Here is a 25,723-nt window from a genome sequence, read left to right on the forward strand (position 1 = left end):
CCTTTTCCCCCGCTTTCTCCCGCGCGGAGGGAAGCCGCGTCGCGTTAATTAGGTCTGAGTGGATCCGAGAGAAAAAGAAACAAAAGACTGAGGGGAGAAAAAAATAAATAAAATAAAAATAAAACTCGGGCACTGTAGCAGAGGAGAGAGAGAGAGAGAGAGAAAACGAAAACCAGTTTCGCTGTGAGAAAACTAATGATGCTTTTTATCAAGAACGGGATAAGATTGCTTTTCTCTCCCTCTCTCTCTCTCCCTTCCTTCCCCCGACTAGCGTGCGGGTCCCGCCGGGTTTGGGCTATGAGATATTTCTGTATCTTAGCTTGAGGTTCCTCTGAGCTTTTACATAATCAAATCAATAGAGCTATGATTCACCCTCTGGCAAACGCCGCTCTTTGCAAGTTGCCGCCGCTGCGCCGCTTCTTTTAGTGACTGAGGAGGAAATAAATAAATAAGGCGGGAAGGGAAAAGGCGCGGGCGGGGGGGGGCGCCCGAAAGAAACTTATTACAGATCCGCAAACATTGATTTGTTTGGAGTTTAGATGTATAACTCGCAAAAAAACACACAAAAAAACCCAAGGGATCCGAAAGGAGAAGAGGAGGAGGAGGAGGAGCGGAGAGGAGAGAAGATCGAGGAAACCGCAGCCGTCACCGGCGGAGGCCTGGGTTGACGCGTGTCTTGGGCGGGCGGAGGGATTAAAAGAGTCAGCGGTGGAGAAGGGACGACGCGTGAGAGGCCGGGGTTCACAGAGGGCGAAGCGTGTCGCCCTCCTGGATTGAGTGAATCTCCCCACTTAGATCCGGGGATCCTCCAACTCAAGGCTCAGTTAGTCGAAAGCCACCGAGCTGAGGACGGTGCCGTGTGAGGCTGCGCTCTGCCTGCCTTGCAGGGAATCCGATCTCTTCTCTCCAGCCTAAATTTTATGCAACTACGTGTGTGGTGCACAAGCTCTAGTCCTGTGACTCTCGCCTCAGAGATGCTTTTCATTCTTAGTTATTTCGTTCCAGCTTTTCTGTTGAAACGCTGGGTTGTTTTAGGTTCTCAGCCTGATAGCCGGTATGTGTGGACACAGCAGCTAAATAATAAATAATAAGTATCCCGAAGATCTGGTGCCTTGTGTCTCAGTCCTACTTCGTTAAAAAAAACATTATAACTTTGTTTTACCCCAGGAATCTAGCATCTGACAGCTTGATCTTTAGTCTTATTTTTCTTTCCCCCCCCTCCCCAAAAAGGGGGGACTAGTTTTCACATCCCTAGACACTTTTGGAAAATAAAATAAAAAAAGCTTTACCAAACTCATCCTATTGCTCTCTTTGAAATGAATTCACCTGTCTAGAAAAAGAAAATACGTCAAAACCGAGTTAAGATGGTTAAAAACCACCTACCCCCCAAAGTATTTATTCCTTGCATGAAGAGGATGGATATCCAGTGGCACTTTTTCTCAGTAAATGAAGAAACGTGGTGGGAAAAACAATGCAATGTATGCAAAGTGAGGTCAGCAGTCCAGTATTTCACCTTCAGACGAGATATACAAGGGATTAAAGTCCTCATGAGATATTGTAGCTGTTTCTGCAGGCTTTGTTTCTTAGGGGCCAACAACTCTCTCTAAGGATCTGGCACACTTTCATGTAACTGATTGTGAGGAAGGCCAGAATCTAGAAAGCAGTAGCAAGATGAACCAGAACTGTTAACAAAAACACAACAAAAACTTAAAAAGTGGAATCTTAATCCTTGCCTTCTGGCTTTCCCTTTCTGGATTCTTTTTTTTTGGGGGGGGGGGGTGTTCTTTTATTTTGTCTAGTTTTGTTATTTTTTTCAGAAATTTCTTCTACTCTTTCTCCTATCAGCATCCTCACCACACTCTTCTGCTTCTTAATTCCAACCCCCATTTTGGGAGCTTGATGGTACAGCAATTGAACTTGTACAGCACATTCTGTATAAATGACATCTCTAAGGATGCTGTTATCTTATTTTCCCTTGGGTGACATTTCTATCATGCTTCAAAAAGAAAGAACGATAACAAAATAATATTTAATTTGAAAGGAACCCTCCCTCAACACATAGACACATGCCCATTGGAGATATGGTATATATGTGTGCAAATATAGATTTGCATTTTTTATCAATCGGATCACTTGGGACTACCTGTAGTTGCACAGGGTACAACTTTACCTGTATACTTGTTCATATTCCTAGTGTTCCTAGTTTCCCAGATGTAAAGTGGGATTAATAATCTTTACTGCTGGTGAGTGAATACAGTCAAGTTTAATTAATGTTTTCAAAGCACATGGAGATCTTTTGATGGAAGATGCTTAAAAATTGCTAAGTAAGTACAATGATCCCTGAGGCTTTATTATTATGAGAGAAAGAGCACACGCTCAGCATGATGTGATTTTCAGCCTTCTCTTTTAATCCTCCGTTTTGTATTACTTATTTTCACATAAGCACACATACTGAACATACTGAAAAAGATCAGTGTCGAGAATGGAGTGCCATTGTATTGTCTATGCATGAACCAAGATAGAGACGCATGTCTCCAAACGTCATCTAGGGGAAACGAGGGTTTTTTTAAAAAATATATTTGGCTTTAATTCTACTCAGAATATTCCCACTGGCTAAAGAGGGGAAGCAATTCTCACTAATTGTCCCTCTTTTTGTAACCCCAGTGTTATCTTGAACACTTCCAAGCACAATTCCCAATCCCACTGAAGTAGGTAAATGTGAAAGCTTTAGGGAGAGAAGTGAATTAATGAAAATCATCTCCCATTTTTTTTATCAGGGAGATTCCCTTGCTGGACGGAAGGAAATGAGCTGTTGTTTCTGCAGGAAGTTTATGGTGGTTCCAACCAGTGGATTACAGAAGAAATGGACGTGCAGGATTGAGTCAAAAAGACCAATTAAGAAATAGTACGCTTAATTAAGTTCAGATCCTGTGTTGTCCACAGATTCACCAATCTGGAAAGGTTAAATTCAACATACTACAGTAGTTGTAGTAATAACAGTAACGATAGCAATATCAGTCTCAGTTCTCAGCTTCATTTCATGGTTTTAACATTTTGGAGGAGGTTTTGATTTGTGTGTAAACTGGGCCATATACTTCATAAAGCATTTTATATATTTAAAACTACTTTTACATTATGTTCTCTATTTATTTGTATTTATAGTCTACAATTCACAAATCAGTTTGGATTGCGCTACCTATTACAGAGAATGAAAAAAAAATCTACTTAATGGCAAACCACATGATTACTATAACATGTAGTGTGAGCATAGACTGGCTTGCATTCTTGCAATCTTAACTTGATTCACCAAGTTAAATGAGCTCTGGGTCTCAGGATCTGTTTTATGTGGATTCCTGAAAATAGACACATGGCTTCCCCCAATTTTGCAATGAGAATAATATAAGCCTTAGGAAGCTTTATAAAACAAAAACCCCTTTTCCCTGATTGAAACACTGGGTCAAACAATTTTTTAAAAAAACTATTGCCTCGCTTCTGGCATCTTATCCTTCGAAAAATACTAGATAATGTCCTATGTCACTGTAAATTGGTTTCCTCTGTATTTAAGCCCACATTTTAAAATTATGATCTAAAAAGAAGATTTTTGGTAGTTTTAATTCTAAAAGCATTTTAGGATTAACATTACTGATTTTCCCACTCTTCTACATTGTTTAGTCATTGCCTCACTGACAGCTGAATGGAATATGGCTTTACTAAAAATATTCCAATTTATCCATGCAGTCTTTTTAGCAGTATTTGGATATTCCCATCTCCAACCACATTTTTTTATTTTTATTTTTTAAAAATTAAATCTTACTGTGTAAGGGTCTATGCGTTTAGTAAATGTAATTAGCCACAGTGATGCCTGTAAAGTTTCTTTAGTGTTTAATTAAATAAAAGATTGGAATATGTAACAACTAGTAGGGCAGAACTGATGAAGAATGAAAACACATAGTTCTTATAAAGTTAATAAGGTGCATAGACTGACTATGTAAGCCAGGGGATCATGTGAAGCAGCCAGTATTTCAAAACAAATCAAGCTTTTTCCCCAGCAGTATTTTTCCTTTGTTTTTGAGATTAAAAGGGAAATCTATAATGTGCATGCTTCAAATACAACCCTTGCATCTGGGAGCCCATGGCAATAACTCATAACAGTAGGAAAATTTAGGATAGAGGTAACAAAGATAGTAGGAGAAATGGAGTTTTTGGCAGAACTCTAGCAGATGAAACAGGAGATACCCCAGCCTCTGGAGAATTGATTTTCCCTACCTGAAGTAACAATCCAAACACTTTCAATAGCTGAGTTAGGAAATTACATTTTAATAATGATTTTTGTAGGGTAGAAGGAAGGGCTCATGGTCTCCTCCTGTGTTACTATTCATAATTCTGTTTCTATAATTTGTTTAGTTTTGATCACTGAAAATCCTGAGCACAAGGATTGATTTTCCAAGATCATTATCCCTTTTTTTTAAGTTTAGTAAAGGACTATGAACTCTTATTGACTGACTAAGGGTTTGACACAGGGGTAAGACATTAGTGCTTGTTTAAGAATGTTCATTCTGAAATCAAAAGAAATCATTGTTCTTATGGGTTTGGTACACTTATGCACTAGCCTTTTATAAACATAGTGGACAAAATGATAATCTGAGATCAGATGTCCTGATATTTATGTTCAATCAATTTTGGAATGACCCAGTTTAAACAGGAGCCGTAGTGCTGGGAAAGAGTAATTAACATACATGCTATGCAGTGACTGATGGATTCATTGCTGTTATATCCCACCACAATCTAGTAATTCTTGGCAGCTTACATGATGTATTGTATAGAAAGAAAATTTAAAACATCCACCAGTATGATTAAAATAATAAATTAACTATCAGTCATATCTCTCCCCCCCCCAGCAAGTACATAATATAACAAACTAAAATAGAACGACAAAAATGAAAATAAAAGGAATAAAAAGAGTAAAAAGGCACACTATGTGAACTGAAATGTTCATGCTGAACCACTACTTCTTTTTAACATTTTCCTGAAAACCAGCACAAGGATATTAAATAAATCCTGGAAACAATATTTGGATTTTTTTTCTTAAAAGACTTTTCTTGGAAGTGGTATTTGCCCCCATTTTTTGCAGGTGTAAAAGAATTTTAGAAAAAACTTTTTTTTTATTAAAGAGTTTTACAAAAAGAAAATTTTACAATATATCCCCAAATCCCTCCCACCCCAAACCCACCCACTTCTCCCCCCACTTTTGGAAAAAAACTTGAAAGGCAGTGTTCATCATTTTTTCCCTACTTCTCTTAGAGTTTCAAAAAAATCCTTTTTGCTTGGTCACATCTTTTTCTAACAAAAGTTACCTGATGGTGCAATTTTGTCCAAAAAAAAGTTAGGAGGAAGAAAAGTCTTTTTTTAATATTATTTTTAAAGTTGAAAACTAATACAAACTAATATAAAGTGATAAGAAAAGAAGAAATCAAAGAGAAACCTAAAAGTGCAAGAAAGAAAAAATTAAAAGAAAATAGTAATGAAAGATAACATAGAAATAAGTAGCTTCCAATCATCTTTATAGCAGTTATAAATATAATTATAAGTTTACCTCACAATTACTCTGTGGTTACAGCACAACTCTCTTCTTTATATAATCTATCCTGTCTAATCATCAAAACCATAAATCCTAAGTTCAATTTTTGCTGTTTCACTCAAGATGTCTCTAAGAGGTTTCCAGTCAGCAGTAAATGTAGATATTGTCTTTTCACTGATCAAAGAAATCAAGGGGAAAAACAGTCCTGATTAAGACAACTTTGCTTTACCAGCCCACTGAATTTCCATAAATGCTATTTAATTCATTGCCGCGCCTCCAACTTCATAAACCTTGTGAACTGGAGGGAAATAAAAAGTTCAACATAGCTCTGATTTAAGTCCCTTGACATCTTAGAACAAGTACATTTCGGATGAGGAAGACAGTCTCTTTGAATATTGGGAAGTGGATCTCTAATGGTTCTAAATTATAATGCAGTTAAAGGAGGTTTTTTTATGGCTGTGAAGAAGTCATAGGTTTCCCATGCATTTATTAAAAACTTTGGTTGCACCGATAGGCTTCCATTCATGAAGTGTCACCTTTTGCCCTGCTTCATGGTGCAGCAGGGAAGATAAATCAGGAAGTGCCTGATGATGAAAGTTGTTTAGATACACTTTGTTTAGATTACAGCAAATTCACTTCTATCTTCAGCCTTCCCTCCTCACATTTCTGATATATAAATACGATACTAATCTATCTCAAAAGTTAGTATAACTTGAATTTTCTCGGTCACTTAGCAAAACTCTACAAATGCTACATATTGATACCTGTTGTCCTGCAGGAAACCTTTGAGATTAGAGATCAACACAATATAAGTTATGAGTCTTTTTTCCCCTCTCTCTCCTTCTTCCCCCAAGCAAGCATGGATGTATACATCTTTCCTGTATTATTCTTCAAGAGCAGTAAATGACAGATTTGTGATTGGATACGAATGCATAGATAACATTCTGTTAGCAATTTAATTTGGCCCTAGTACCCTTCTGGATGACACTCGAGTTCACAGCCTAAGAAAGCCCACATGCCTAGACAGAATGCCATAGTGAATAAAAAAGATTTGTTTAAATCCAAGAGGTTTGGCCTAGATAGTTGCAGACAAAAGTTTTTTAAAAAAACAATGTCAAATATATACATAATGAGAATTGCATATAAATCTGCACAGTGCATTATTTAATTCCTATACTTTATTATCTGCCTTCCAAAACGTATACAGAGGTTTAGCATACATTTGTCCACGTGTAATTCGTACTTTGGACCAAACAATCACTTGTCTTATATTACTTTCCACACATTCAAATAGGTATCTTGAAGTGAATGTTTCATCACCTACTTGATGATAAACCTGTACTTGCTACTTGTTAAAACTGGCCTGATTACATACTAAGCACTCAAGATAAGTTCCCCTTGACATGAAAGGATCTAGCTGCTTTCTTTACTATAAACAAAAGCACCCAGAAGACTGATGTGAAGACATACAGTATGTATTATATCTGTTTGCTCACATGCAGAACCAAATCAGAAACTATCCCCCCTCAAAACTAGTAAAATGAATCTGAGACTCTAAATTCCATGGGAATAGATAGGTATAAGGCAGTAAAACAGCAGAAGGAAAGCACCGCTTTAAAAAAGCTAACATAATTTTTCATACAAAGAAAATGAAACTTTTATCTGCTCAGAAAAAAACAACAACCCAGGAACCATATCCTGATGTTTACATTGTGTATGTATAGGATGTGTGTGTTTGTGATCACACTCCTCAAAACACTTCTTTCCAATTCTCTCCCCTATACTATAAAAATCAAATCCAAAGTCTATCTTGCAAAGTTTTCTTTAGTTTGAAAGTTTAGATACCATTTCCAGATGTCTCTAATTGTAAGTTACTCCGGTGACCTACAAAAGTTGTGTTTTATTCCTTCACGTTGTGCCCTTGAAAAATATAATGAGTGGCCATTATTTCAAACTTGTGCAATGCCACAATAGCTTGCATGGCATAGGCTCCAGACCTATTTAAAGGTCCTTTGTACACATTGCTATATGTGTGTATGTTCACAACTTGAGAGGAGAAGCGGAGGAAAGGGCCATGTTCATTCGAGCCAGACCTGTTTTATTGATTCTGTTGTGATAACCAGTTGTACCAGAGAAGACAGTTCAACACTGACTGATATCATATTAGCTCTTAGACAAATTTTGAATGTTGTGAAGTTTTGTTGTCCATTTACCTGGCAAAAAATTGCAGGTATTTACTTATTTGTTAAATGTATTTGCTGTTTATCTATGAGGCCTCTTAATTACATAATACAATTTTTATTAATGGCCCATTTGATTCCAGTCTTCTAAATCCAGTTCTGAAAGCTGTATCCCCAACATCTGGATGTACCAGATTGAGAAAGGCTAATTAGCCTTGTGAGGTTATGGACCCTAACAGTGCTACTGCTCACCACTGCTTTTATAGTCTAGCTAAGGATACACTTGTCTGAAATAACTCCAGTGTTGCTTACAATGTGACCTTTTGTACAGAAAACAAAATACACATGCCACTTCAGATGAAAAGAATCATTGGTCTACCCAATTGGTCAGAAGTTCTTCAAAAAGAATAAATTCTCATATGAAGAAAAGTACTGTGCTATTTGTTCTACCAGGGCAGACTAAAACTGGTATGCATTGTTATTCTTATTAATAAAAGAAATTCACCATCTTGCAGAAAAAAACATGAAACTGAGTAGAAAAATCCCCATGTTTTTCCACCTCTTCCTGACTGAATTTTCCAGCTGTTGGTAACTTAAGCAGATTTCCCTCTGAGCTACAAATTGGGGTAGACTGTTAACTGCATTGTTTGAATCATACTAGTTTCAGCCAACACAAAGACTGAAAATCTACCAGTGAAGTATAACACAAAGAACAAAGAAACAGTGAAGGGATGAGTTGAAGTGCATTTTGCTCTCTGGGTGTCCAGGTCTTTTCCAGTAAACACTGAAACTCTTGTCTTCTTCTGATGTAATGAGCAGAAGAAGAATAAATAACCTGCTATGCTTCCTTCGTTCCCTCTTTCTCTTCCAATAGCTAAGACTTACTCACTTGCAGTGATATCAAAATGGCTACGGTACTTCCAATGCAATCAAAAGCATAGCCTGGGTTTTTTTTTCCCCCAGGACTCGATGTAAGATAATTCTCTAAGCTCCACATTATTTAGAGTTTTAAAAGCAAGCACTTTAAATTGCACCCAGAGGCAGGCTGAGAGTCTGTGCATCTGTTTAAGCATTGGCAAGATATGTGCGGCCATATTTTGAGCTAACTACAGCATCCCAACTTTCTTTAGAGCAGCATCACGTACAATGCATTAGCATGGTCTACTATGGGAATCATAACATGGGTAACAGCCTCTCAACTGTTTCTATTCTGGAAGAGTCCAATCCACAGAAAGCGAATGGGTCTCCCCTGATTAAGCTGTCCTCCCACTGACATACCCAAACAACAAACCTATGGCGGGAGAGAGTGTTCACCTTGTTAAGAAGCATCTGAAACAGTCTGTTAAGAGGAGTCTGGGTAGGCCTGGCAGATACCATTGAATTCTTCATTATTGTTGTGATTCAGTGTCAGCCTGTGGTCCCAGCAGCTGAGTCTGATGAATCTGAGGAGGAGGAGGAGGGGTTTGGAGAGCCTTTGGTGTCAGAGGGAGGCTCTGATGCACTGCAGGACTCTCAGCCTGCCCCTCGAGTCTTGTTCCTCATCAGACTCAGCTGTGTGAGCACAAGGTGTCGGATTTAGATGAATCACAGCTGAATCTGTTCAGAGATGCTAGAAGCAGAAGGCAATCCAGCAGAGCAGAGCAGAGAAAATCAATGAGGCAACTCAGTGAGAGGAGGAGAAGGCAGTGAGAAGCCACGCCTTGGGACTGATAATAAAAGGGGAAGGTATGGGCGGGGCTAGTTGCTGAAGGCAACCGTTTGAAGACATTCTGAAAGAGTCCTGGTCTGTTCTTGATACTTTTCTTTAACTCTTGTCTGTTGACTCTTGTTTGATATTTTTATTTATTTATTGAAGGAAATATTTTGTTGCTTTTTTGTTTGAACTGTAAATAAATTTAGTTGGGTTTTTCCAGCCTGTTGACTGTAAAAAGGAAAAAGGGGTTGTCCCTGACACACAAACAGGGCCGGTCGTAGGCTGGAACAGAACAATTATATTGCTAAGCACATTGTGCTTTAGATTGTAAGCCGCCCTGAGTCTTCGGAGAAGGGCGGGATATAAATGGGATTAAAATTAAAAATTAAAATATTCCATCCAGTGGTGGGATTCAAATATGTGAACAACCGGTTCTCTGTGTGGATGCCGCTTCCGGAAGTCCATTCTGGGTCTGGGCAACAAAAAATTAGCTACCGGTTTTGTCAAACTGGTGCGAACCGGCTGAATCCCACCACTGATTCCATCAATGAAAACCAAGCTAACAGCATTGGCCACTGTCCAATCAGCCTCAGTATTTCAAGGACGTTCTACTAAAACAAGCAGAACTGTTCGCTATGATGGAATCAAACAGTTGAGCAATTTAAGATGTCCAAGGATTTGAACTTCCTCAATTGCTTTTGAATTTGCTCCCCTCTTCCCCTCTTTTTTCACAAAATTCTTCAAATACCAGCAAATGTGTTTGGAACAGCTCTCAACCATCTTGGGCACTGCTTTATTCTGTTAGAGATACCCCAGCTGGTTAGGAGTTGTTCGGCCTGAATGGGTGCTCTGAAGTCAGCTTTTATTTTTGCCCATTCTCGACCTTTAGAAAAGTATGCTAAAATGACTTCAATCCAAGAAAGTATATTGTATATAAAATGAATGACAGCTCCTAACATCACCAAGAGAATCCAACCTTTGTTTGTTTAACATTTTTTGAAGAAAGATGTGGGGGTAGAAGTCACCGAGTTATAGATGAGTTCCTTGACCACCACCCAAAAAATAACAAATCGAGTAAAAATAACGGTACCATATTCCCTGATAAACTCGTGCCAGAAAAGCTCTTGGGGATCAGGAGTGTTCCCCCCCCCCTTTTTGTCAGTCCCCAGCTTTTACCAATTTAAATTCTTGGCAGCGTATTAAAAAAGAAATGCAGAAGGTATTTGAAACTGCAATCCCTCAGGTACTAAATCTGTTTCCTGGCAATAGATGAATGTTGCTGTAGTTAAAACCTAGCAGCACCACAGCACCAGATCTCCGTAGCTGTTCATATTTATACTTAAAAGACAAATATGTCATTCTTTCGTTATTCTGTTACAAAGGCCATTTTTTTCACATCTCCCCACCCCACTCCCAGCCCTCCATGCCTCTGACAATAATAAAAGTTGGAGAGACTTGTGGCAGTGGCTGGGGCCAATTTGTTTCCTCAGCTTAGTAGGATGCAATTTTCCACCTTGGATGTTTCAACCATAGGCACGTCCGAGATGGCAGTCCTGCTCCACATTTTAACTCCATGTGCTGGGATAGGACCAGATGGTGTACCTTCCTCTTAGCCTCTTCTGAAGATCATCCAGACCCGAAGAGTCTCAGCTGACACCGTAGGATTTATAGATCCAAAGCCCAAATCTGTTCAGGATATTAAAAGATCATCACGGGACTGCTTCCCACATTTCTGTTTGGGGCAAGAAGATTATAGAAGGTGGACAAGAATTCTGTCTTTAAGGACAGCCCCATTTTTTAATATAACTTTCCAAATGTAGTTTTGGGCGGCACAAACGTAGTGAATGCAGGGGCATAGTTAGCTACAGAGTTATTTATCAGATATAGCAACAAGCCTAGATTTGCAGCTAAAATTGTTTGTTAATTTTGTGGTATATTTATCCTTCCAATGGTTTAAAACGAAGTACCAAACCCCACCACCACCCCTTTTTTTTAAATAAAGTAACAATCAGTCCAAACTCTCTACAGGTTGCATTTATTTGTAAGTTACAGTTTTGTACTACTACTGAAGTGGCTGACAGACCACTCAAAGACAGCTGGTAACTTCAACAGGTTTATTTAGAACAGAGCAACTAATTACAGAAAGGTTCGGCTTTATATAGTCTGCCGCCGGCCGGCTGATCCAATCAGCGGCCGGTCTTTTCCCGCTTTGCTTTCCGCTCCAATCAGCTTCGCGGAGCGTCTGACAGCTCGGCTCCTCGTGGCTGGGCGGATCTGTATTGCTCTGACAGCTGAGAGCTGTCAGCCGGTTGTGCCTGCGCATTGTTAGGGAGTTTTGACAGCTGTCAAAACTCCCGCGTGTTCGGCTGTCAAACGCTTTACCTCATGTTTCTGTTGTCATTGTCTTAGTGAACTTATTGTTAACACTTTAATGGAACTATTTACATATAATACACCCCTTACCCTTCCCCTGGATCGTTTTCACCCCCTTGTATTTGTCTGTTGCTGCCTCCCCATTCGTAGTCCTGGAGGTAGGCAGGTGCTTTCCTAATTCGGTTGGATCGTCGTGGGGGTGTCTCATTTTCAGGCTCCCCTTCCTCCTGCGGTAGTGGTGGTCTTGCCTCGTCGTGGGGCGGAGTCGGGTCGTCTGGTATGAAGGGTGGCATGTAGAGGTGTTGTTCTCCTGGTGGTGGTGGTGGTGCGTTTTGTGGTTTGCGGTTTCGAAGCTGATCGACGTGTCGTTGTAGCTGTCCTTCTGTGTCAGAATGAATTAGGTATGAAATGGGTCCCGTTTGTTTTATTATGACCCCTTGTATCCATTTCTGGGTGCCGGAATAACTCCTGGCCCAGATGGGTTGGCCAGGTGAAAAGGTTCGTGGTGGTGGGGGTGGTGGTTCTTGGTCAGTTGGCGTTCTGTCTGGGTGCAATCGATCTAACCTTGTTATTAGCCTCCTGCCCCACCGTAGTTCAGCCGGCGTCTTGCCTGTGGTGGTGCACGGTGTGGTGTGCTGGGCCAGGAGGAATTGGCAGAGCCGCCGGTGCCAGTCTCCTTTTATAAATTTTTTAAGTGCCTCTTTGGTGGATCTTACCATTATCTCTGCCATGCCATTCGTCGACGGGTGGAATGGCGCTGATGTCACCAGTCTAATAGAGTTCCTCAAAGCGAACATCTGAAATTCACGAGAAGTGAATTGTGGTCCGTTATCGGAAACTATGACGTCTGGGAGGCCGTGAGATGCGAAAACCCTTCTAAGTGCTTGTATAGTGGAGTTCGTTGTTGTTTTATTGAGGGGTACCACCTCGAGCCATTTTGAATAACTATCTACTATTATTAAGAAATTCTGCCCTCGTATCGGTCCTGCGAAATCTAGATGGATGCGGGACCATGGGTTTTTTGTAGTTTCCCATCTGTGGACTGGGGCGTGGGGCGGCTCGCTTCTGGTTAACTGGCAAGTGTAGCATGCCCCTACGTGGTCCTCTATGTCCTTATCAATACCTGGCCACCACACATAGCTTCTAGCAAGCAACTTCATTTTTACCATTCCAGGGTGTCCTTCATGAAGGGTTTTTAATGTTTGTTGTGTGTTCTTGTGTGGTATCACCACCCTGTTTCCCCATAGGAGGCAGCCTAGATGTGATGTTAGTTCTAATTGTTTGGTGAAAAAGGGCCGGAAGATTTCTTCCGGGCACTTATGTGGCCATCAAGCCGTGACCCACCGCAGGACTCTGCTGAGAATTTTGTCCTTAGCAGTGTTGACAGCAATGATTTTGGCTGTGAGAGGGCACTCTGGTAATTCAGAGATAGCCAGTATGTTGCCTGCAGGGGCTGGGTCGGGGTCGTGTCATTGTATAGGAAGTCTGCTCAGGCAGTCTGCATGTCCCAGTTCCCTTCCCGGCTTGTGTATCAATTTGTAGGAGTATGCTGATAAAAAGGTGGACCAGCGCAGGATTCTAGGGGACAATATTTGAGGGGTTGTTTTGTCCCAGGTGAATATGCCTAATAGGGGTTTGTGGTCGGTGAAGATTGTGAAAGGTCTACCATACAGGTAGTCGTGAAATTTTTTCACGCCAGCGACAATGGCCAGTGCCTCCCTGTCAATTTGCGCATTAATTCTTTTCGGCTTTGGTAAGGGTTCGGGAATAAAAAGCGATAGGTCTTTGCGTGCCATCCTGGTCAAGGTGGCTTAAGACGGCTCCTATCCCGTACGGGGATGCATCGCAAGCGATGCAAACGGGAACGTCCTCTTTAAACAAGGTGACTGTGGAGCTTTTGCAAATGATGTTCTTAAGTGACTGGAAGCTATTTTCGTGTGTCCTAGTCCAGGACCAGGGGGTGCCTTTATCTAATAGTCTGTGTAGCGGTTCTGCAATTGTAGCCTTATGCGGAAGGAAGGCGTGATAGAAATTTAATAGCCCCAAAAACGCCTGGAGTTCTTGTTTGTTTTTGGGGCTGGGGGCTGATTGGATGGCTTTAAGTTTCTCATTCGTGGGATGGATGCCCTGGGCATCGATTCTGTACCCAAGGAATTCCGTAGAGGGAACTCCTATGGAACACTTTTCCCTTTTTAGCTTAAACCCGGCTGTTCTGAACCGATCTAGCACAGCTGACAACCTGTCAGCTAGAATGGCTTCTGTTTCCCCGGCGATGAGCACATCGTCGAAGTAGGGGCAAACCCCGGGGATCCCTTTTAAGGTTTTTTCCATGATGCTTTGAAATATGCCCTGGGCTGCCGAAATGCCGAATTGCAATCTTGTCACTTTAAATGCTCCGCGGTGTGTGACAATTGTCTGGGTGACCGCGGTGTCATTGGTTACAGGCAATTGCAAGTACGCCTGCGTGAGGTCTAATTTTGCGAAAATGGTGCCGGAGCGGATGGAGGCGAGGACGTCTCTCACCGCTGGAATGGGGTAAGTGTGGGCGTTGAGTGCTAGGTTTAGGGTAGCTTTATAACCAGCGCATAATCTAATTTGCCCGTTAGGTTTTACGGGGGTTACGATGGGGGTTTCCCAGCTTCCCCCATCAGTAGGTTCTAAAACCCCTAGCTTGACAAGGCGTTCCAGCTCGTCCTCAATTTTTTGTTTGAGAGCGAATGGAACCCTCCTGGCCCTAATTCTGACAGGTTGTATGGTGGGGTTTAGGTTGAGGGAGATGGGGGGACCTGTATATTTACCCAACGAGCCATCGAAGACGTCTGCATATTTTCTGCAGACGGCTGCGAGGTTCGAAGTTTGCACTGCATTGACGCCGGTAATGGCAATGCCTAAGGGGCTAAACCAATTTAGCCCTATTAAATTTGTGCGATCCCCTTGGGTAACTATCACCTCTAGGGGCCCCTTGAATTTTTTATACTCTACCCAAACTTTGGCTTTACCCTTAAGCTGTATAGGGGTTTTCTGGTAGTCAGCTAGCTGTACATGCGGGGGTTCTAAAAGTATTGCTTTTTTACTGCGCCGGCAGATTTCCCTGTACGTTTTAAACGAGATTAGGGTTACTGCTGACCCAGAGTCAACCTCCATGTCACAGTAGACTCCCTGAAGCTTCGTTTTAATTTTTACCTTAGGGCTTAAGTGGTGCACCCTGTCTACCGCCTCCACTAACCCTTCTGGTGTCTTTCCCTTACTGGCTCGGTGGGTGTTCGTACCTGGGGGGTTAGCCTCCACTTCATGCAGGTTGTCGCGGGGACGGCTTCGGCAGACGGGTTTGATGTGGCCAGTTTTACCACAATTGTGGCATTTCGCGTTCCGGAACCGGCAGTTGGCCCGGGCATGGTTGCCCCCGCAGCTGGCACAGTTGTTGCGTTGTTCCCTTTGAGCTGGAATGAGGTTCCTAGGTTTAGGACGGTTATTGTTGTCACTCCATCGGTTTTGTCGCCTCTCCATCCGGCGTTGTAACGCGTCAGTGTCTGTCAGATCTATGGATTCTTCGTCACTGAAGGACGCTTCGTCCTGATGGACGCTTCCTTGGGGTTCGGCTGTAGTTCGGGCAAGGGTTCTCCTGTGATTGTCTTCGTACGCCAAGATCTCCCGGGAGACCTCGGCAAGGGTCATGTCGGGTTTAGATGTGATTTTTTTCTGGAGGCGTTCGTCCCTCAGCCCGATGACCACTTGGTCCCGGATCCGATCTTCCAGGTCAGGGAAGTTGCAGCTCCGCGCGGCGTGCCGGACTCCTGCGATGAAGTCATTCGCAGCTTCATCCGGCCGCTGTCTTCGCTGGGCAAACTGTACCCGCCAGTACAGTTCCGAGCGGGCCGGCATGTAATGTTTGTTGAGCCGGTCGGTGAGCTCGGTGTACGGGACCTCGGTGATCGGCACTGGGCTGAATAACCCTACAGCAGCATCGTAGACCGGGGGACCGCTGATGTAGAGGAGTGCTGCGGCTTTGGCTCTGTCATCCGTAATTTTACTGACGAGGAGGAATCCCTCGACCTGCCCCAGATGCGACTCCCATCGCTCTTCTCAACTTTGATCTAAGGAATGTGAAGACAAGATTTGATGGTTACTTTAACACTGATGTTGTTACCACAGAGAATGTAAGATGGTAGCTGCTGGAGTAGACCAAACATTCTGTCTAAGCTGACACTCAGCTCCCATGGAGATCAAATAGATGTCAATGGGAATCTCGGAAGCACCCGAGAGCAATGCGATCCTGCACATTATTCTTAGCAACTGGTATTCTGAGACATATATTTCTATATCCTTTTTGATATTTGGGTGGCCCATTTCTGAATCTTTTCCAGTTCTATGCTTTCTGTATCGTTTTGTAATTCAGCAATAAAACTGTTGCATTCTATAACAATTCTATAAAGGTATAAAGGTATTATATTGGTAGCTTAGTCTCTATTCCTTTTCTAATACAGGTAGCCCTGTATTAGGCTTATGAGTGTCCTTCATACTTACAACTATTGCAGCATCCCCATGGTCCCGTGTTCAAACTTCAGATGCTTGGCAATTGATTAATATTTAAGACGGTTGCAGTATCTTACGGTCACGTGATCCCCTTTTGCGACCTTCCAACAAGCAAAGTCAATGGGGAAGCCAGATTCACTTAACAGCCATGTTACTAACTTAACAATTGCAGTGATTCACTTAACAACTGTGGCAAGAAAGGTCGTAAAAAGGGCAAATCTGACTTCACAACTGTCTCGCTTAGCCACAGAAATGTTGGGATCAATGGTGATCGTACGTCGAGGACTACTGCAAAACCGTGTTTTTTTTAAAATTTAGTCTTTTTTTCATAACAGCTGCCAATTGGGATGATCCAGGAGGGTTGCCTTCTGTTGGCAGAGCGCGTATCATCTCTCTCGTCTTGACTGATGTGGACATGCCTATGTGTAGCCTTTCTGTATTCAGATGTCTTGGATTGCATGAGGCATAAGTCAGCCATTTTGGTGGGCTGTTCGTGGCAGGACCCTTAATATTCAGGTGGCCGAAGTGTTCGGGAGGCTGAACTTGAGAGCCTTCTTGATTAAACCCATTTGGCTGCCGCCGGAATGCACACGATCTAGCAATCAGATCGTGCTTATGCTAGCGCTTCCTCACTAATTGACTCTTGCTTATTGATTAAGAGGTGGACGAGTCCTAGCACTTTGTGATGGTAATGCAGTTGAGAATGGACCTCCTTTCCCTGCAGCCCTTCTCAGCACTCACTGTACTCCTGTCACCACGTTTGCTTTAATGGATAAAGCTGTCATCCCTAAAGCAAGAATGTCTTGAAGGCACAAAGACGAAATTAACTGTTCAATAATTTATGGAACGTGGAAAGGAACAACTTTACCCCACAACTTCAGTTGATTGCTCTAAGTGTTTTGGCTGCACTTGCCTTTCCTGCACAAAATCAGGAGGAAGCTGGATTTCATCTATCTGGTCAGAAGCCTCCAAGCTGCCTTCATACTCAGTACTATTATAATGAACCTTTTGTTCACTGCCTCTAATGGATTTATTTTTCCTTAGGATTGGAGGCCCTCTCATGATTCCCATTGGATTGGTTCAGAGTAAGGTGAGAAAGTTGCAGGAGACAGATTCCAGATAAAATCGGCTCAAGTCAATCATATTATCCAGTCATCATCAAGAGTTTCAATAGAATAGGTGGGGAAGCATACCAATAAAAGGAACCACCCACCTACCATTCTCATACCTGCCTTTTCCCTGGTGGGAACTCAGGATATTAAAGGCCCCAGTAGCAAAAAGAGAATTCTCATTGACGTGGCCCACTTTGATACCAGACACTGGTCTTTGCCACCCCATAAATCATGAGCTATGGACAAAATGATATACAGTGCTATTTATCTAGAGTTCTCAAATACATAGAATGAAGGCTACTGCTAAGCTTGTAAGCCGCCCTGAGTCTTCGGAGAAGGGCGGGATATCAATGGAATTAAAAAAAAAATCAAAGGTCTTGCTTATGTGACAATGTAGTTTAGGGGTAACCTTCACTTACACTGCAACAGTCTTAGTCACATGAGATTCATATTCCCCAGTCATTACTACTAAGCTTAGGGGGGGGGGGCAATAAAATGAATTTTGTCCAAGATCCAGACACTGACAAAGCTGTTGTTAATGCCTGAGTTATAGTCACCCAAGCATTTTGTAGGTGGCAGGAACAGAAGATGGTCAATGTTTTGATCTCATACAAGATCAACACAAACTGACCAAAAAGAATAAAAAGGGCCACCATTTTTTGGTAAATATTAAGCCTTTAATTTATATTGGAAATGGCAACATTTGCTTAGTCTTTATGAAGATTCCATAAGTCTTTGTGTCTAATGAAATGTGACATCAGAGACAATCAACTAATCAACTAAACATGTTGTGGGAGATTGTGTAAGTTATGGTTAACTAAATTACATTGAAACATAAAAGAAAACTTCCTGATATTAATATCTGAATAAAAATGGAACAATTTATCCATGGAGACAAAGGCTTTCCATGTTTGGAGGTTTTTAAGAAGAGATTGGAATCCTCCTGGTGTGGATGGTTTGAATTGCTTTCCAGCATAATGCAGAGAGTCTTCGGAGAAGGGCGGGATATAAATGGAATTAAAATAAAAAATAAAAATAAATGAAAGAAAACCAGTTCAGCAACCCAAACGGGGATTTAAAAGATAGCAGAAATACAGATGGTCAATTGGGGGTTGGGAATAATTGCTTTGCTTGCATTTTCCATATGTCAAGATTGCCAACAAAATGAAAGGGTGAAAGAACAACTGAACGACTGAGAAATCTTTATTCTAAACACAATACTTTGGAGGAAGGCATGGAGCTTAGATAAATGCTCTACTCTTTGTCAGTCACATTTCACCTATGCAGGAATATCTGAACACTTGGGTAGCAAGAAAGAAAAGGTCTTGCTTGTATACTTAAACTTTCCTGATTCCTTTTCCTTTCCACCAACCATCATTCTTTCAGGGATTAATTTTCCGGGTCCATGCCTGAAATATTTCCCTTCTTATTCAAATGTGCTCATTCACAGGCTGGCACTTTCTCTGGAAATTAAGGATCCATGTGATCTTATCCCCTCATATGATATCATCTTTGTCACCATCTCTCCCATCATGGAGAAAATCCACCCAGCATTTCTGAACTAGTAATTTACAGCATCCCTCAGCCGTCACTGCAGCAAGATAAAGCTGTTTTTCGTGGGTAATATATAATCCCAGCTAGATTGGACGATGCTATAAATTGCTACTGCAGAAATGCTAATTAAGAAGGAGGCGATGGAATAGCTGCAGAGATGTCTTAATTGGTTATGCTAGGATCCTCCATCTTGAAGCACTTTAAGTTTCATTTATCAGCATGGCAATTTATTAGTCAGGTAGGTGTCTTGTTAGAACCTAGTTAATAGAAGCAAATTTCCTCTCCACATTTTGGAGAGCTTGAAAACAGCCCACCCATGCTGTCTTTCCCACATATATGTTCCTTAGTGATAAACTACTGCTGAAACTAGAGCCGTCTGTTTCTTTTATGATTCCTGCATGGGCATCTGATAGAGTTCTTTTAAGATGTTCTTCTCCAATCATATTAAATTCTACCCCAAGAGCTTCAGCCTGTTTTGTAAAGTTATGAGTATTGGCTATGTTGTCCACACTTGGCCACAAAGAATGGTCCCAGAGAAGAGAATTGTGCGTGGCACACTTGTTTTTAGTCCACTGAAGAAGATATTTAGATAGAAATTGCTACGCTTGAATAATGTCATAGTTTTGGCCAAAGACAGTTAAGTGTCATGTATACACAAATTCCATCGGGTAACATTTCAGCCACCACCTTAAAATTGATTTCTCTTACAGCTAGAAGGATAATTGGGATCCTTCCTTCAATTTTATTTCCCGCCAAATGAGCTAAATTTTTGGTGACAATTGTAATTTAACACATTCGGGAAAACATTAGGTTGGTGAAATCTACATTTGGGTTTGCTGGAAGCTTACGGTAGTTTCTTTGAACCACCAGGTAGATCTGGATTACAAAATATTTACCCTTATGCCAGAAAAAATATCTCACTCCAGTCTTAGTATCTGGATAAAATGTCAAGTAACATCTTCTCACAAAGTATTTTGAAATAAGAATGTATCTTAAGGAAGGAAGATACTCTGCCTCTCCCACATGCAATATATATATTATTGTTACTAGTAACAACTCAAAGAAAGCTTCCTTTTTCTCTCAATCTCACTATTGGATAAGGATTTGGGGGGCAGAAATCTGGAATCACACCCAATACAGAGGAAGAATCATAAAATGTAATCAGCAAATCTTACCACGTTTTGAAATAACTAAAACAACATACATTTCAACCTAAAAAGTGGAGTTTTAGGTCCTTCCTTCCTTCCTTCCTTCCTTCCTTCCTTCCTTCCTTCCTTCCTTCCTTCCTTCCTTCATTCCTTCCTTCCTTATCAATTTTCTTGTTATTTATAATATACTGTATTTTCTGGCGTATAAGACTACTTTTTAACCCATGAAAATCATCTCAAAAGTTGGGGGGTCATCTTATACGCCGGGTCGTCTTATACGCCGGGAAAAAAACATAAATCAGTCGAGCGTCCCCGTTCTTGCAAAGCCGGGCCGCCCCGCGCAACCGAGCTATCTCCGGCGTGGCTCCGGGACACGGCTGGGCGGGAGCGTCGGGCGGCTCTCCCCACGCGAAGGCGGCGCTACCCGTCAGCTCTTGGCCCGAGGGGAGGGCCTCGCGCCCGCCGCACTCACCTGTCACCAGCACCGCTCTCCCCCCGTGGGGATGCGCTTCCGCCGGGCGGTGCTGGCCGAGATGAGCCAGCAGGCAGCCACCGTGAGCGCGGCACTGAGGGGCAGCGGCAGGACGGCCTGGCCCAGTGCCTGCAGGACGGCCAGCAGCCCTACACGCAGCAGCAGCCGCCGGCTCAGCAACAGGTCCGAGCGCAGAAGCCGCACCGCCAGGCTGCCCAGGAAAAGCAGCCACACCGAGAGGCTGCACGCCCAGTCCAGCTCCATGAGGGGCAGGGTGGGAAGCCGGCCGGGAAGAGGGACCGGGAGCCCGGGCTGAGCGCGCCTCGGCCGACAGTGAGAGGCGGCGGGCGGAGCTGCCCCACCCTGCGCCCAATGGGAGAAGTTCAAGGCCTGGGGGGGGAAGCAGGAAGGGCGCCGGCCGTGGCGGGGTGGCGGCTGCCCTCCGGCGCTGCCTGCTGCCCGGGAAACGCTGCGCCTCGTGGGCCGGCAGAAGCGCGGGAGCAGCGGGAGGGCCGGCGGGGCCAGTCGGGCCTTCGCCTCCTCTGCGACGGACAGGGAGGGCAGGGCGGCTCTCCGCTCTCGCCTTTGCGGGTCTTGTATGCGCAGGTGCAATTGGCAAAAGTTGCCCCCTCACCGCCCCCACAAGGCCTAGGAGCCCTCAGGTGAAACGGCCCCTTTTGCGCGTCCCCCGCGCCCTCCCCTGAGAAGAGCCTCCTGGGCTGAGAGGCGTCCTCCCGGCCAGAGCTCGAAGGCAAGAGCCCCCCCAGTAGCCCCTCTTCCCCGCAGGGGCCCGAGAGCCACCTTCTGTGGGGTGGAGCTGGACCCCAGGCGCTGGTGCGGTGGTTGCACCGCCCCCCCGCAGGACGCCTCCCCTGCATCCCCCCTGGGGAGGGAGCGCCCGCCCGCCGCCAGGCCGTTCCAAGTTCCAGAAACTTCCGGGGACTTCTGGCGGGCCTGGCGCCCCTCTCGCCTGCAGACCACGCAGCGGCCCTCACCAGCCGGCCTCGGCATGGCCGCCCCAAGCCTGCCTCTCCAGCGCATGTAAGTATTTTCCGGCGTATAAGACAAAAAACCTTAAAAAATCTTCTTAAAAGTCGGGGGTCGTCTTATACGCCGGGTCGTCTTATACGCCGGAAAATACGGTAAGACTACCTCTGGGAAATCAGCATGTGAGTATGAAAATACTGATATTCTCCCAGCTCTGAACTGAAGCCTTGGTGATTGAAAAGGAAGGCAAAGATTCATATAAGATTTCTCTAACTGCAGCAATTAAGGTTTGTTCTCAGCAGGAAAAAGGTGCCATTTTGTATGAGAAGGATGAACAGCATACATGATCTCTCCTCCCAGCAAGTCCACGTAAACTTTCATTAGATCCTACAAACATAAGGACAAAACACTGAAAAAAGAAAGCAGGCTTTCAAAATGGATTTTGATGGAGAGAATGGAATGTCTGTTCATGTATAAACTTTGTCCCTTATTTATGTTTTATTTGGGGGCTATCATAGGTGAGTTACAGAACATGCATCAGAAAGAAGGAGAAGAAGAAGAGAAATAGGACTCTCCAACGTCCAATTGCTACTTAGCAACTCAGCCCTTTAACTGCAGAATCCACCAGAAAGGACAAGAGCTGTCATTGCAGTGAGGTTAACTGTAGGGCCAGAGGTCCACAACCCATATTTGCTATGTTAAGAATGGCCAAGAAGCCACAGAGGGTTCTAATTTCCAATGGGAGAATGTTGGAGAACCAAAAACAGGTGGGCCTTGACTTACGACCGCAACCAAGCCCAAAATTTCTGTTGTTAAGTGAGACATTTGTAAAGTGAGCTTTGCCCCATTTTACAACTTGTCTTGCCACAGTTGTTAAGTGACTCACTGCAGTTGATAAGTTAGTAACCGGGTTGTTAAGTGAACCTGGCTTTCCCCATTGATTTCGCTTGTCAGAAGGTTGCAAAAGGGCATCACATGGCTCCGGGACACAGCAAAGGTCATAAATATGAACCAGTTGCCTAAGCATCTGAATTTTGATCACATGACCATGGGGATGCTGCAAAAGTCGTAACTATGAAAAACGGTCCTAAGTCACATTTTTCAGTGCCGCTGTAACTTTGAACGGTTACTGAACAAACTGTGGTAAGTCAAGGACTGCCTCTATGTACAACACCCACGCTTGCATACAGTAGCTCTTCTAATTTGTCTACTTTTTCCCCCCAATGGTTCAGATTTTGGTTTGCAATATAGGTTTCTGTCCACATAGATTTCCCAGCTGATGGAGCCCATGTGCCTAATTCATTTGAATGAACAGATTGATAACAAATCTGAGAGAGCAGCAGGGGACAAGGACCTGTCAGATACAGACACAGCAGAGAAAAAGCACTGTGACATTATGAAGGGTGATGTCACTACTGTCCTTCAACACAACTCCAGAGAAGATATTGTTGTGATTCAGGGCCAGCCTGTGGGTCCGGCAGCCGGCTCGGATGTCTCGGATGACTCAGACGAGGGGGAGGAGGAGGGTGTTGAAGACGAACTTGCTGATGATGGCTTGGAGGCTTCGCAGAGCCCCCAGCCAGGGCCCTCTTCTCAGCTGCGCGAGCCCGACAGTGCGGATGATGATGACCCACAGCTGGCCCTGTTCAAGGACGCCCGACGCAGGAGGCAGTCAAGCAGGAACAAGCAGAGAAAGGCTGTGGGACTCCTCGGAAGGAGGCACAGGGAGGCCACGCCCTGAACTCTAATAAAGGGAGTGTTTGGGGAAGGGCTGGTTGCTGAAAGCAACTGCTCCGTTTGAGGATCAAAGTTCCGGTATTTTGTTTCTTGTTCTGTTGTTTGTGTAATAAATCTTGGCAGACGCCTTCCAGTCTCAGACGCTCTCCAGCCTCTGCCGTTTGTACAGGGGTTGCCTTTCTGCAAGGCCGGTAGCAGGCTGGTACAGAACAGATATCTGCATCTGCGGATGTCCTTCCTTGAAGTCAAAAGCCCTGATGGGACAGGATCAGCAGGCAGATTTCCAACATCTCCATATACAGGTCCAGAAATGACCATGCAGGCAAAGACTCTAGGCCTGGTTTCTCTTCAGTTGCTTTGCAAACACGTTCTTCCCTTCTTTCTTAAACTATATCAAGTATACACTGAACTTGTGAATGAATTTAAGGAATGAAATGAGAAGCACTTGCTTGTTAATCACATAGCACAGCCAGTGCGATCGCAAGATAGATTTGTCTGAAGAAGGGAAAAAAAAAAACCCTTTCTGATTTCTCCTCTACATCGACCGCGTTCAGAAGTATTTCATTAGAGGCAAAAACAGAACAAAATCAAACAAGAGAAAACAAAAATCCACTAAGAATTTTTCAATGAGTTTCATCTTGATAATTTTACAGCACAGAGAAAAGTTTAAACCAATATCCGAAATGCAACAACAACAAAAACCCTTTGCTCTTTGGAATGCCGTAACTCTTGGACACAAAGCTAAGGCATTTCAGGTTTTTTTTTTAAAAAAAGCAACATTGCCCTCCTTACAAGCCTCTCATGCGCGTCTATAGGATTTGGATGAATGGGCTTTTGTTTGGACCCAATCTAAATATTCTGGATTTGGTTATAGATAAAGCAGTGTTTTATGCACCACCGCTGTCAAAAAAAAAAGAATAGATCGGAGAAGGCAATTTATAAACAGAGCTGATTTGTGTAAAGCATTTGAGTGCAACCGTGAATGCGCATTAGAACACAGTAAAGAAAAGTTTAAAAAAAAAAGTGGAAAGAGTAAGCTGGGTATTTTGCCTTGGTGTTTCCTGAGCTGGCAAATCCCTGTCACTTTTTCTTTCTTTCTTTCTCTTTTAAATTACAACGTGTGGATAACTCATCACCCTTCCCCATCCGCAGCTCAGTTTGAGTTTCTTGATAAGCCGTATATATCACCCAGCAGGAAATGTGCTGCACACCTATTTCCTTTCTTGGCTGGGAATTCAAGACTTCAGGGCCTGGCGTTGCTCTCAGGTATGTCAGAAGTCCAGCTTGTGCAATTTGATTCTTCATTAAAATGAGGTCCATCGAGGTCTTTAGCCCAGAGCCTCCTGCAGGAGCTGGGCTGTGGAATGGCTCTCCTGCTCCTACACTTCTGCCTAATAGGGGCTAGAAGAAGTCCCTCTAGACTGTCTTCTCCCTTGAAACTTGAGAAGGAGCCTCACCAAATAGGCAAGGAGTAAATATTTCGTTCAGGTTGCAAAAGGGGGAGCTCCACTGCCATTTAGCAGAGCTCAGTTGGGGCACAGTTGATTTCTTCCTTCCCTGCTCCCCCAGCAGTATGGCTCCAAATGGACCCCATGGTAGGTGGAGTCTTCGGTCCCAGGTGTCACCTTAGGAAGTTGGTGCAATGCAATTTCATTTAATATTGCATAGGTTTCCATTAGGAGTCAATTGCCCTCCGTTCTCAGCTTAAGCCTCCCCCTTTGCTCTCCGTTATAGCTTTGCTTCTAAGAGGCTGCCAACCCACATTGCTTTGCTCGCTCTGATGATCTCTCTCCATGCCACCCTGGATTTCATTGTTTTCAAACCTTACCTTTATGCTGCGGATGTGCTGGGGCTTCACTGAACTGATTTTCTACTCTCTCTAGTACCAGGGAAGGGGTGGAGAAGAAAACTCCCCCCCCCATATATTTGTAGAAAAGAATTAGAGGGGGAAGATAATTTGGAAGTGAAGAGGAGCAGTGGGGAATATCAATTTAGAGAATAAAAGGCTCTTGCAATCTCCCGGAAAAACACACAAAAAAGACTTTTTTTAAAAAAAAACTAGGGTAGAAAGTGCAAAGAAAAGGAACTTAAAGCAGCCTCGTATCCTATATCCTTTGGCAGAGCTGGGGGAAGAAGAAGAAAAAAATTGCAACAGGGAAGCACAATCCAGGTCAAGTCTCTCCATTCAGAAAAGAGTTGCACAAATGATTTCTCTTTCAACACGGTAAGAAGGCCACACATCTTACACAAGGGAACACCCTTGTCCATCATTTATTACCACATATATTTGAAGACTTGAGCCAGGGCTTATAGAGGAGTTTTCCACTAACCCACAGCTCCTATTATTTATTCTGAT

The sequence above is a fragment of the Vipera berus genome (genome assembly GCF_964194415.1).
Source record: "Vipera berus genome assembly, chromosome: 2".
Taxonomy (NCBI): Eukaryota; Metazoa; Chordata; class Lepidosauria; order Squamata; family Viperidae; genus Vipera; species Vipera berus.